Source organism: Oncorhynchus nerka, linkage group LG25, assembly GCF_034236695.1.
Source record: "Oncorhynchus nerka isolate Pitt River linkage group LG25, Oner_Uvic_2.0, whole genome shotgun sequence".
NCBI lineage: Eukaryota > Metazoa > Chordata > Actinopteri > Salmoniformes > Salmonidae > Oncorhynchus > Oncorhynchus nerka.
This window is the reverse complement of record NC_088420.1, coordinates 56,887,925-56,900,921: the sequence shown is the minus strand read 5'-3', so window position 1 is coordinate 56,900,921 and position 12,997 is coordinate 56,887,925.

The window sequence follows — 12,997 nt, the reverse complement described above, 5'->3', positions numbered from 1 at the left end:
GACTATCACACAATAGATATGGCAGGAGAAAACCCAAAGAAAAACAAACCGGACATTCTTTTTTTTGAGAGCCCATGCTCTTACAATGGAAAGTATAGGCATATCCAAATCCAGCTCCCAGATTGCAATTCCTATGGCTTCCACTATATGTCAACAGTCCTTGTTCAATGTTTCAGGCTGGTTTCTTCCAAAACGAGGAAGAATTATGAGTTTTAGCGCCCGCAACGAAGAGGACACTCACCTGCTATTATCATTTTCCTATTGAACATACTTTTTCCGTATGAAAAATTATAGTTTAATTACATTTCAGGGTACCTGAGGATTACATAGAAATGTATTTTGACTTGTTTTAACAAAGTTTAGCGATAGCTTTTTGGATTCCTTTCTCTGCATGTTGAACGAGTGGATTTCTCAAATCAATGGCGTCAACTAAACAGACTTTTTGGGATATGAGGAAAGATTTTATCTAACAAAACGACACTACTACATGTTGTAGCTGGGACCCTTTCAATTGCAAATCAGAGGAAGATTTTCAAAAAGTAAGTGAATATTTAATCGCTATTTGTGATTTTATGCAGCCTGTGCCGGTGGAAAAATATGTTGATGTGCGGCGCCTTCCTCAAACAATCACATGGCATGCTTTCGCTGTAAAGCCTATTGTAAATTGGACCGTGCACATAGATTAACAAGAATTTAAGCTTTTAACTGATATAAGACACTTCTATGAACCTAAATGTTTAATATCCATAATTTTATGATTATTCATTTGAATTGTGCGCCCTTCAATGTCACCGGAAGTTGTCGACAGGTGTCCCGCTGGCTTAATTTATATCTAAACATTTACATTACATTTACATTCCCCCAATGGTGGAACAAACTCCCTCACGACGCCAGGACAGCGGAGTCAATCACCACCTTCCGGAGACACCTGAAACCCCACCTCTTTCAGGAATACCTAGGATAGGATAAAGTAATCCTTCTCACCCCCTCCTTAAAAGATTTAGATGCACTATTGTAAAGTGGCTGTTCCACTGGATGTCTTAAGGTGAACGCACCAATTTGTAAGTCGCTCTGGATAAGAGCGTCTGCTAAATTACTTAAATGTAAATATCTAAACAAGTTAAACCATTTGCTAGATCAGCAGGATAAGTCGATTGATGCACCAGTTACATAACAAAAAAATCCCCATCAAAAATCGGTCAGTTTAAATAAGCTAGAGATTGTTTTTTTGCATAGGATATATATCACGAACACGACAGTGTTCTGTTTTGCTCTACAACCCCCACAAGTGTCACGGGACTCGTCTGAAGGTAACCGGTACCTGTTACAAAAAATAAATTATGTTTTTTGCCTACTTAAATATGTGTTAAAAATATATATTTCCTGAGTTTTTTTAAAATGTAGCCTAGATTTAGGATAAACATGTCAAAACCTTGTTTTCTATTAGTTATTTTGACTGTCCTTCTTGCCATTTAGGAATGTGTTATTCAATGTGTTTCTATGGACTTTAGTAGTTCAGGGCAAAATCAATATTTGATCAAAAACAAATGTGTATATATTTTTTGGGATACCTAAAGAGGTACTAAAACTCCAAACGTGGGTTATGTGGATTTCTGCATAGCTATGATGTGGTCAAAGTTACAATAAAAGGGCACTAAAGAGACACAGGGTTGCAAAAAACTTTCAATAAATTCCCTGGTTTTCCAGAAATCCTGATCGAAGAATTCCAGATTTCCCTTCTGATTCTGGGAATCCTCCAACCGGGATTTTAGGAAAACCGGAATTTTGCAACCCTGGACAGACATATACACTGAGTGGACAAAACATTATGAACACCTGCTCTTTCAATGACATAGACTGACCAGGTGAATCCAGGTGAAATCTATGATCCCGTATTGATGTCACTTGTTAAATCCACTTCAATCAGTGTAGATGAAGGTGAGGAGACAGGTTATATAAGGATTTTTAAACCTTGAGACAATGAAGTACAACTCAACATTAGGAAGGTGTTCTTAAATGTTTTTTTACACCCAGTGAAGATTTGTATTGAACCTACTGGTTATTAACCAGCATTTCACCAGGTTTTGGAAGGACCGCTTCTCCCTCCTCCCTCTCAAGCTGTAGTGTTTGAGGACATCATTGGTAGCAATTTTGAGCTCAGGTGCATCCTGTTTCCATTGATCATCCTTGAGATGTTTCTACAACTTGATTGTTGTAAATTCAATTGATTGGACATGAATTGGAAAGAAACACACCTGTCTATATAAGGTCCCACAGTTGACAATGCATGTATTCATTCTATGTATTCATTCTATGTATTCATTCTATGTATTCATTCTATGGAGTCTCACTGGGGTATAATAACATTTGTACAAACATTTGTAATTAAATTCTTAAATGTTTACATTAGTAGAGGAGCAGTATACCCTGACGCAAACATTCGGCCATAACTCATCACTGATAGTCAGACAAAGATCCTTTTCCCACATTATTTTCAAAGGAATACAGGATTTTGTAGATATAAGAGATTTTGCCTGTGATGGATTGTGCTATAGCAAGAAGGGTTTCGTTCAGCTGTGCTCTAAACCTCCCCTTGGAAGTGAATGAGGAAATTACGTGTCTAATTTCAAGATAAATAAAATAAATAAATGTATCTTGGCACATTGAATTCACTGCAGGGGTCTTGAAAGGATTTCAGAGTAGTTGTGTTCTGATGAAACAGGTCTGAAAAGGTCCTGATCCCTAGAGTATGCCAAAGAATAAAGCAGGTATTACTCAGGGCTTTTGGCAAGTCTTGATTGCATACCATAGGCGAGTGAGAGCTTATCTGGGAAGAAATGCCAAGGTATTTATTACAGTCCTTCCATGCTAGTAGGGTGCTGTAAATCACAAAGGTTTTGGGTATGTTGCCCACTTCAAAAAAGTTATTAATGAATATAATTGAGCTTAGGGGCAATTAACCACAGGATTGGGCCTCTATCTAAATGCATATTGAGTCTCGTCTGTTTGTGATCCATGTTAGCATGTTGTGGATTTGGACAGACCAGTAGTACAATTGAAGGCAGGGAAGGGCAAGACCACCCTTAGATTCAGGTTTCAATAGAGTGGAGAACTTGAATGTAGGTTTTTTATTGCCCATATAAATTTGGTGATGCTTTGGTTGGTTATTTGGAAGAAAATAACTGGGAGATTGCATGGGAGCATCTGGAATAAATAGTTCAATCTAGGGAGGATGTTCATACAGAACATTGATTCTTCTGACTAAGCTAATTGGGAGAGACATCCATGTTCAGAGATCTTTCTTGATTCGATCAAGGAGTGGGAGAGATTTTTCCTTAAAAAGGACCATTCAGATCTGGTGTTACAAAGATCCCAAGGTATTGAAACCCCTGTGTCTTCCATTGGAACGGGCAGTGTCTTCATAGAGCTGGTGAGTGTAAGATTGAGAGGACTCACAATGGTTTTGTTCAAATGTATCTTATATCCTGGAAACATGCCGTACTGAGCCAATGTGTCTAAAATGGGAGGAATTTCTCAGGGTTGGATATGTAGAGCAAGACATCATCCGTGTAAATGGAAATCCTGTGGTGAAGGTCGCCTGCAGAAACACCCATAATACTTGGATTGTTCCTTATCAACTCTGCCAAAGACTCCGCCCTCAACAAGTAGAGCAGGGGGGTAAAGCGAGCATCCTTGTCTTGCTCCTTATCAACTCTGCCAAAGACTCCGCCCTCAACAAGTAGAGCAGGGGGGTAAAGCGAGCATCCTTGTCTTGCTCCTTATCAACTCTGCCAAAGACTCCGCCCTCAACAAGTAGAGCAGGGGGGGGGAACGCGAGCATCCTTGTCTTGTGCCACGTCCCAAAGGGAATCTGTCAGAATTCAGACTGTTAGTAGTCACCATGGAATTTGGATGAGAATATAGGGACTTCATCCATTTAATAAAGTTCATGGGCCCACATTGACTGAGGGCCCATATTGACTGAGACTGAGAACGGAAAGCACCTCTCCATCCTGTTGAACGCCTTCTCGGCATCCAGTGAAGCCAGCAGGACAGGGGTCTTTTGTGTGTTTACTTGATCTATAATATTTTAAAAAGTTGGCAAATGTTATCAGAGGAGTATCTATCTCTAATACATCCGGTTTTGTCCACTTTTATTATTTTGGAAAGAAGAGTGTTGCGTCTTTTGGCGAGTGATTCTGTAATTATTTTATAGTCGAAATACAACAAGCTTCAGGAGGAGAAGCAGGATAGAGGATCCTTTTTTTGTTGAGAAACACTGTAATGCGGGCTGTGTACATAGTCTGGGAGAGCTCAGTTTTTGCAAAAAAAATCATCCAGTATTGGCATGAAAATAGGGCTAAACTGGGGCCAAAAAGCTTTGTAGAACTCTCTAGGAAATCCATTTGGGCCAGGGGACTTGTTAAGTGGCATAGAGATAATTGCCTCTAGGACCTCCTCATGAGTGAAGGGGGAGTTGAGATCTTCTTGGTCAGTCTCTGATAATTTTGGTAGCAAGATTCCCTCTAGTAAGGAATGGAGTTCTGCATCTGTATGTTTTCTCTCATAAGTATATAATTTGGAGTAAAAATCATGAAATGTTAAATTTATCTTATTTGGTTCATATGTGACCTCGTCATGTGCTGTTTGGATGGCCATGATTGTACGCTCTGACTGCTCTTTTTTTAAATTGGTATACAAGCAATCTGCTAGGCCTATTGTTATACTCAAGGTATTTCTGTTTAGTAAAGATAACTTTTTTATCTCCCGAGTATAGTCCAGGTTTAGTTTGGCTTTGGCTGCTTTAAGTTGACTCCAGGAGGCGCTGTCTGGGGATTGTTTATGTACTTTTTCGCAGCGTACCAGCTCCCTCTCAAGATCTAACCTGTGTGCTTCCATTGCTTTTTTCTTAGAGAAAGCATATGCAATTAGATGACCTCTTAGTGTGGCTTTGGCAGAGTCTCACATTGTGGCCGGAGAAACAGGAGAGTCTTTGTTGTCTTGTATGTAGTTGTCTATCCATGTATAGTCGTGGCCCAAAAAAGTTTTGAGAATGACACAAATATAAATTTTCACAAAGTCTGCTGCCTCAGTTTGTATGATGGCAATTTGCATATTCTCCAGAATGTTATGAAGAGTGATCAGATGAATTGCAATTAATTGCAAAGTCCCTCTTTGCCATGCAAATGAACTGAATCCCCAAAAAACTTTCATCATCATGTCAGTGATTCTCTCGTTAACACAGGTGTGAGTGTTGATGAGGACAAGGCTGGAAATCACTCTGTCATGCTGATTGAGTTCGAATAACAGACTAGAAGCTTCAAAAGAAGGGTGGTGCTTGGAATCATTGTTCTTTCTCTGTCAAACATGGTTACCTGCAAGGAAACACGTGCCGTCATCATTACTTTGCACAAAAAGGGCTTCACAGGCAAGGATATTGCTGTGACAAATCAACCATTTATCGGATCATCAAGAACTTCAAGGAGAGCGGTTCAATTGTTGTGAAGAAAGCTTCAGGGCCCCCAAGAAAGTCCAGCAAGCGCTAGGACCGTCTCCTAAAGTTGATTCAGCTGCGGGATCGGGGCACCACCAGTACAGAGCTTGCTCAGGAATGGCAGCAGGCAGGTGTGAGTGCATCTGCATGCACAGTGAGGCGAAGACTTTTGGAGGATGGCCTGGTGTCAAGAAGGGCAGCAAAGAAGCCACTTCTCTCCAGGAAAAACATCAGGGACAGACTGATATTCTGCAAAATGTACAGGGATTGGACTGCTGAGGACTGGGGTAAAATCATTTTCTCTGATAAATCCCCTTTCTGATTGTTTGGGGCATCTGGAAAAAAGCTTGTCCGGAGAAGACAAGGTGAGCGCTACCATCAGTCCTGTGTCATGCCAACAGTAAAGCATCCTGAGACCATTCATGTAGGGGAGGGGTTGCTTCTCAGCCAAGGGAGTGGGCTCACTCACAATTTTGCCTAAGAACACAGCCATGAATAAAGAATGGTACCAACACATCCTCCGAGAGCAACTTCTCCCAACCACCAACAAACAATTTGGTGATGAACAATGCCTTTTCCAGTATGATGGAGCACCTTGCCATAAGGCAAAAGTGATAACTAAGTGGCTCGGGGAACAAAACATTGATATTTGGGGTCCATGGCCAGGAAACCCCCCAGACCTTAATCCCCCATTGAGAACTTGTGGTCTACCCACAAATTCTGACAAACTCCAAGCATTGATTATGCAAGAATGGGCTGCCATCAGTCAAGATGCCCAGAAGTTAACTGACAGCATGCCAGAGCGGAAAAAGAAGGGTCAACACTGCAAATATTGACTCTGCATCAACTTCATGTAATTGTCAATAAAAGCCTTTGGCACTTATGAAATGCTTGTAATTATACTTCAGTATTCCATAGTAACATCTGACAAAAATATCTAAAGACACTGAAGCAGCAAACTTTGTGGAAATTAATATTTGTGTCATTCTCAAAACTTTTGGCCACTACTGTAGTGACCAATGTATTGAATGCTTCATTGACTGACGCCCAGTGACGCGAATCTACCAGATGAGCTAAATGCCTTTTTATGCTCGCTTCGAGGCAAGCAACACTGAAGCACGCATGAGAGCACCAGCTGTTCCAGACAACTGTGTGATCACGCTCTCCGTAGCCGATGTGAGCAAGACCTTAAATAAATAAGGTCAACATTCACAAAGCTGCGGGGCTGGACGGATTACCAGAACATGTACTCTGACTGGCAAGTGACTTCACTGACGTTTTCAACCTCTCCCTGACTGAGTCTGTAATACCTACATGTTTCAAACAGACCACCATAGTCCCTGTTTACAAGAAAGCAAAAGTAACCTGCCTAAATGATTACCGACCCATAGCACTCACGTCTGAAGCCATTAAATGCTTTGAAAGGCTGGTCATGGCTCACATCAACACCATCATGCCGGAAACCCTAGACCCATTCCTATTCCCATTCCACCCCAACAGATACACAGATGCTTTGAGTCTACTATAATTTCCCATTTTATCCAGTTCAATTGCAGTCATTCTGTTTTGGATTTCTGTTATTCAGCGTATTGTGTCGCTGAGTTGTCATAGTGCTGCTGCAAATGTACATTGTTCCAGGGGTGTTGGAAATCACAATGTAAGTAACCTAATTTATGTTCCTCTAACTCACCTGAATGTCTCTGTCAATCCAACAGTTACTGTCAGCAGTAATCATGTGCCTGCCTATGAACATGAGTTATACTGTGAGCACTGAGTTGGTTTGCTCTAGTAGGAAGCACATCAGCTCAAACATAAATATCACTGCCATGTCTACCTCTGATAAGCCTCTCAGTAAAAAAAAAAAAAAAAAAAAAAAAACTCAGCAGAAAAAGAAACGTCCCTTTTTCAGGACCCCGTCTTTCAAAGATAATTCGTAAAAATCCAAATAACTTCACAGATCTTCATTGTAAAGGGTTTAAACACTGTTTCCATTGCTTGTTCAATGAACCATAAACAATTAATGAACATGCACCTGTGGAACAGTCGTTAAGACACTAACAGCTTACAGACGGTAGGCAATTAAGGTCACAGTTATGAAAACCTAGGACACTAAAGAGGCCTTTCTACTGACTCTGAAAAACACCATAAGAAAGATGCCCAGGGTCCCTGCTCATCTGCGTGAACGTGCCTTAGGCATGCTGCAAGGAGGCATGAGGACTGCATGTGGCCAAGGCAATAAATTGTAATGACTGTACTGTGAGACGCCTAAGACAGCGCTACAGAGAGACAGGAAGGACAGCTGGTCGTCCTCGCAGTGGCAGACCACGTGTAACAACACCTGCACATGATCGGGACATCCAAACATCACACCAGCGGGACAGGTACAGGATGGCAACAACAGCAACTTCCCGTGTTACACCAGGAAAGCAGAATCCCTCCATCAGTGCTCAGACTGTCCGCAATAGGCTGAGAGAGGCTGGACTGAGGGCTTGTAGGCCTGTTGTAAGGCAAGTCCTCACCAGACATCACCGGCAACAACGTCGCCTATGGGCACAAACCCACCGTCGCTGGACCAGACAGTACTGGCAAAAAGTGCTCTTTACTGACGAGACGCGATTTGTCTCACCAGGGGTGATGGTCAGATTCACATTTATTGTCGAAGGAATTAGCGTTACACCGAGGCCTGTGCTCTGGAGCTAGATCGATTATAAAAAATGGTGCCAGAGGAGATGGTCGCCGTTTTACGGTCTCCTAACCAATTGTGCAATTATGTGTTTTTTTTTTTAGATATTTGTAAATTATTTTGTACATATGTTTCTGCAATCATATCTTACGGCAGAAAATAGTTTCTGGATATCAGGATAGCGATCACTCACCTCGGATTAGATGACTATTTTTTCAACAACAACAGGACTCACACGATATTCTCCAAACACCCCGCAGGGCAGACATCCCAATTCGCATAAGGAAGCGACGCAGAGGAAGTAGAGCCGGATGCCTCGTTCGGACCCGTAGAAGGCGAGTAGGAAAGCTGCCTTTACCGTCAATATTACTCACCAACATACAATCATTGGACAATGAACTAGACGAGGTACGATCACGAATATCCTACCAACGGGACATCATAAACTGTAATATCCTATGTTTCACAGAATCGTGGCTGAATGACGACATGGATATTCAGCTAGCGGGATATACGCTGCACCGGCAGGATAGAACAGCACACTCCGGTAAGATGGGGGGGAGGTCTGTGCATATTTGTAAACAACAGCTGGTGCACGAAATCTAAGGAAGTCTCTAGATTTTGCTCGCCTGAAGTAGAGTATATTGTGATAAATTGCACACTACTTGCCTAGAGTTCTCAGCTATAGTTTTGTGGCTGTTTACTAACCACCACAATCAGATGTGGGCACTAAGACCGCACTCAGTCAGCTGAATAAGGAAATAAGCCAACAGGAAACCACTCACCCAGAGGCGGTGCTCCTACTGGCCAGAGACTATAATGCAGGGAAACTTGAATCAGTTCTACCAAATCTCTATCAACATGTTAAATGTGCAACCAGAGGGGAAAAAATTCTAGATCACCTTTACTCCACACACAGAGACGTGTACAAAGCTCTCCCTCACCCTCCATTTGGTAAATCCGACCACAACTCTATCCTCCTGATTCCTGCTTACAAGCAAAAATGAAAGCAGGAAGCACCAGTGTCTATAAAAAAATGGTCAGATGAAGCAGATGCTAAACTACAGGACTGTTTTGCTATCACAGACTGGAACATGTTCAGGGATTCTTCTGATGACAGAGGAATACACCACATCAGTCACTGGCTTTATCAATAAGTGCATTGTGGACGTCGTCCCCACAGTGACTGTACGTACATACCCCAACCAGAAGCCATGGATTACAGGCAACATTCGTACTGAGCTAAAAGGGTAGAGGTGCCGCTTTCAAGGTGCGGGACTCTAACCCGGAAGCTTACAAGAAATCCCGCTATGCCCTGCGACGACCCATCAAACAGGCAAAGCGTCAATACAGGGCTAAGATTGAATCATACTACACCGACTCCGACGCTCGTCGGATGTGGCAGGGCTCGCAAACTATTATAGACTACAAAGGGAAGCACAGCCGTGAGCTGCCCAGTGACACGAGCCTACCAGATGAGCTAAATCATTTCTATGCTCGCTTCGAGGCAAGCTTCACTGAGGCATGCATGATGAGAGCATCAGCTTTTTCCGGACGACTGTGTGATCACGCTCTCCGTAACAGACGCGAGTAAGACATTTAAACAGGTCAACATACACAAGGCTGCGGGGCCAGACGGATTACCAGGACGTGTGCTCCGGGCATGTGCTGACCAACTGGCAGGTGACATTTTCAACATGTCCCTGATTGAGTCTGTAATACCAACATGCTTCAAGCAGACCACCATAGTCCCTGTACTCAAGAACACAAAGGCAACCTGCCTAAATGACTACAGACCCATAGCACTCACCTCTGTCGCCATAAAGTGCTTTGAAATGCTGGTAATGGCTCACATCAACACCATTATCCCAGAAACCCTAGACCCACTCCAAACATTAAAAAAAAGAAAAGACTAGGCTGCTGGCCTTACGGAGTCGATGGGAACATTCGCCCGAGCTATTTAGGAGGGATATCACACCTGGCACAAATGATTGTCTCGTTCTGTTTTTCCTCCAGAGGTGTGCCCTATACCTGCGCCCAGAGGGGAGTAATTCAAAGTCCAGGTACAGGGGGTGGCTTGGGTCTAAAATGATTTTGTGAGCCTTACGGACGGCCCTGACCTTAAAGATCTCATCCAGGCCTGTCTGTTTGACTCCAAGTACCTTGCTTGCTGTGGCAATAATCCTTCCCAGCATATTTCTCTGGCTGACAGTGGCATTGCCAAACCAACAAACAATACAAAAAGTTAAAATACTCTCAATAAAAGATTTGTAAAACAGAGTCAATATAATACAGTCTACATTAAAAGGTGTCTGTCAGTATGGGAACTAGTACAACTGTTAGTGTACAAGATGTACAGAAGTGGGGACAAAACACCTCCCTGAGGAGAGCCTGTGTTGGTATTGTGTATAGCCGACACGTGGGGACCTATTTTGACTCAGCAAGTCCAACAGCCATAAAACCAGCCCCCCCCACCTAAGGAGAAGTCCCGAATGAGTCTCTGTGCCAGAATGTAAGGCTGGATGGATTGTGTTGAAGGCAGAAGAAAAGTCAACAAACAGAACCCTGGCATGGGATTTAGCACCCTCTAGATGTCTATAGACCATGTTAAGGAGGTTAAGAATGGCATCATCAACTCCTCTGCTAGGCTGATAGGCAAACTGAAATGGGTCGAAAAGCTTCTGGGTGACGCTGAGAATATGACTTTTCACCATTTTCTCAAGGCATTGCATTACTAAGGATGTCAAGGCGACAGGGCGGTAGTCATTCAGCACAGAGGGATTAGATGCTTTAGGAATTTGTATAATTATTGATTTTTTCCACAATACTGGAACGTGTTGCTGGTTGAGTGAGGATTGGAAAATGTCTATAAAAACACCAGCCAATTTGTTCAGCACAGTGCTTTAACACATGTCCACTTATTTTGCCTGGGCTTTTGTATGCGTTATATCCCCTGAACAACTTTAAAACATCAGATTGTTTAACAACAACTCTCTCAAACATTTGTAATGATGCGTCCATTTGTTTTACCTCCGACACAAAGTTGTCTGATCCAAATCTTGGGAAGAAAACATTCAGTTCATTAGCCATATCCCCCAAGGTCAGCACTGGTTTTCCCCCTGCCTATGTGGGGGGCACTAGCCATGGATTTAATCCCTTGCCAGGCCACCCTTGAGTTTCCTGAGGAGAGGGTCCTCTCCACCCTTTGCTTGTATGCCTCCTTGTCCACCAGTATCTGTCTTTTGATCTCACGTTGTACATCTCTTAAAGCCTGTCTATCACCCCAAGCATAAACTAGTCTTCTTCCTATCAAGTAGTGATTTTAGATGTTTTGATACCCAAGGCTTGTTGTTAGGGAAGATTTTACAGGTCTTAGTAGGCACAACTGACTCAACACAGAAGTTTATATAGCCCGAAATCACATCTGTGAGTTCATCAAGATTAGAGCTGCTGTCCTCAAATACCTCCTGTCATGTATCGTCATGTTATGTCTTGTTCCTGTTCCTTCTCTTCACTTCGTTTCCCCCTGCTGGTCGTATTAGGTTACCTTCTCTTCCTTTCCTTCCCCCAGCTGTTCCTCATCTCCTCTAACTACCTCGTTTACCCTCTCCCACCTGTTCCCTTTTTTCCCTCTGATTAGGTCTCTATTTCTCTCTCTGTTTCTGCTTCTGTCTTTGTCAGATTCTCGTTTGCTTCACCCTTGTCCTGTCCTGTCGTAATCTGCCTCTTCATCAGATGCTACGTGTGATCAGGTACCTCTGTCCTCTACAACCCGCGCCTACCCGGAGAGACCAGCAGTCTGTCGCCGCTAACCCTGCTATTCTCCTCTGCTGCTAGAAGGGGACTCTCCTGTTAAGATCAGAGGACTTTATGATTTATTTGTCGCCCTCTCTGCGGGTTGTCTATGTTGTCAATCGATACATCTGAAGAGGATCTATGTCTTCCCTGTGTTTTGACATTAAAAGACTCTGTTTCTGTTAAAGCGCTTTTGGGTCCTCACTCACCTGCATAACAGAAGAATCTGACCAAGAATGGACCCAGCGACGTCGGATCCTCACCACTCAGCCGTCGAGATCCAGGGAGCGATGCTAGGCAGACACGAGCAGGAATTGTCTGCTGCTCGACATGCCGTTGAGACCCTGGCCACCCAAGCCTCCGAACTCTCGAAACAGATTCACCATCTCCGCCTCGATCCACCGGCCACTTCCAGGGCTTCCGAATCTCCGGAGCCCAGAATTAATAACCCGCCGTGTTACTCTGGGGAGCCCACTGAATGCCGCTCGTTCCTCACCCAGTGTGATATTGTGTTTTCTCTCCAGCCCAACACTTACTCCAGGGGCACAGCTCGTATCGCCTACGTCATATCTCTCCTTACTGGACGGGCTCGTGAGTGGGGCACGGCAATCTGGGAGGCGAGGGCTGAGTGTACTAACCAGTATCAGGACTTTAAGGAGGAGATGATACGGGTTTTTGATCGTTCTGTTTTTGGGGAAGAAGCTTCCAGGGTCCTGTCTTCCCTATGTCAAGGTAATCGATCCATAACAGATTACTCTATTGAGTTTCGCACTCTTGCTGCCTCCAGTGACTGGAACGAGCCGGCTTTGCTCGCTCGTTTTCTGGAGGGTCTCCGCGCGGAGGTAAAGGATGAGATTCTCTCCCGAGAGGTTCCTCCCAGCGTGGATTCCTTGATTGAACTCGCTATTCGCATAGAACGACGGGTTGATCTTCGTCACCGAGCTCGTGGAAGGGAGCTCGCGTTATCCGTTGCCCCCCCTCTCCGCATCACTACCATCTTCCTCCACTGGCTCGGGTGCTGAGCC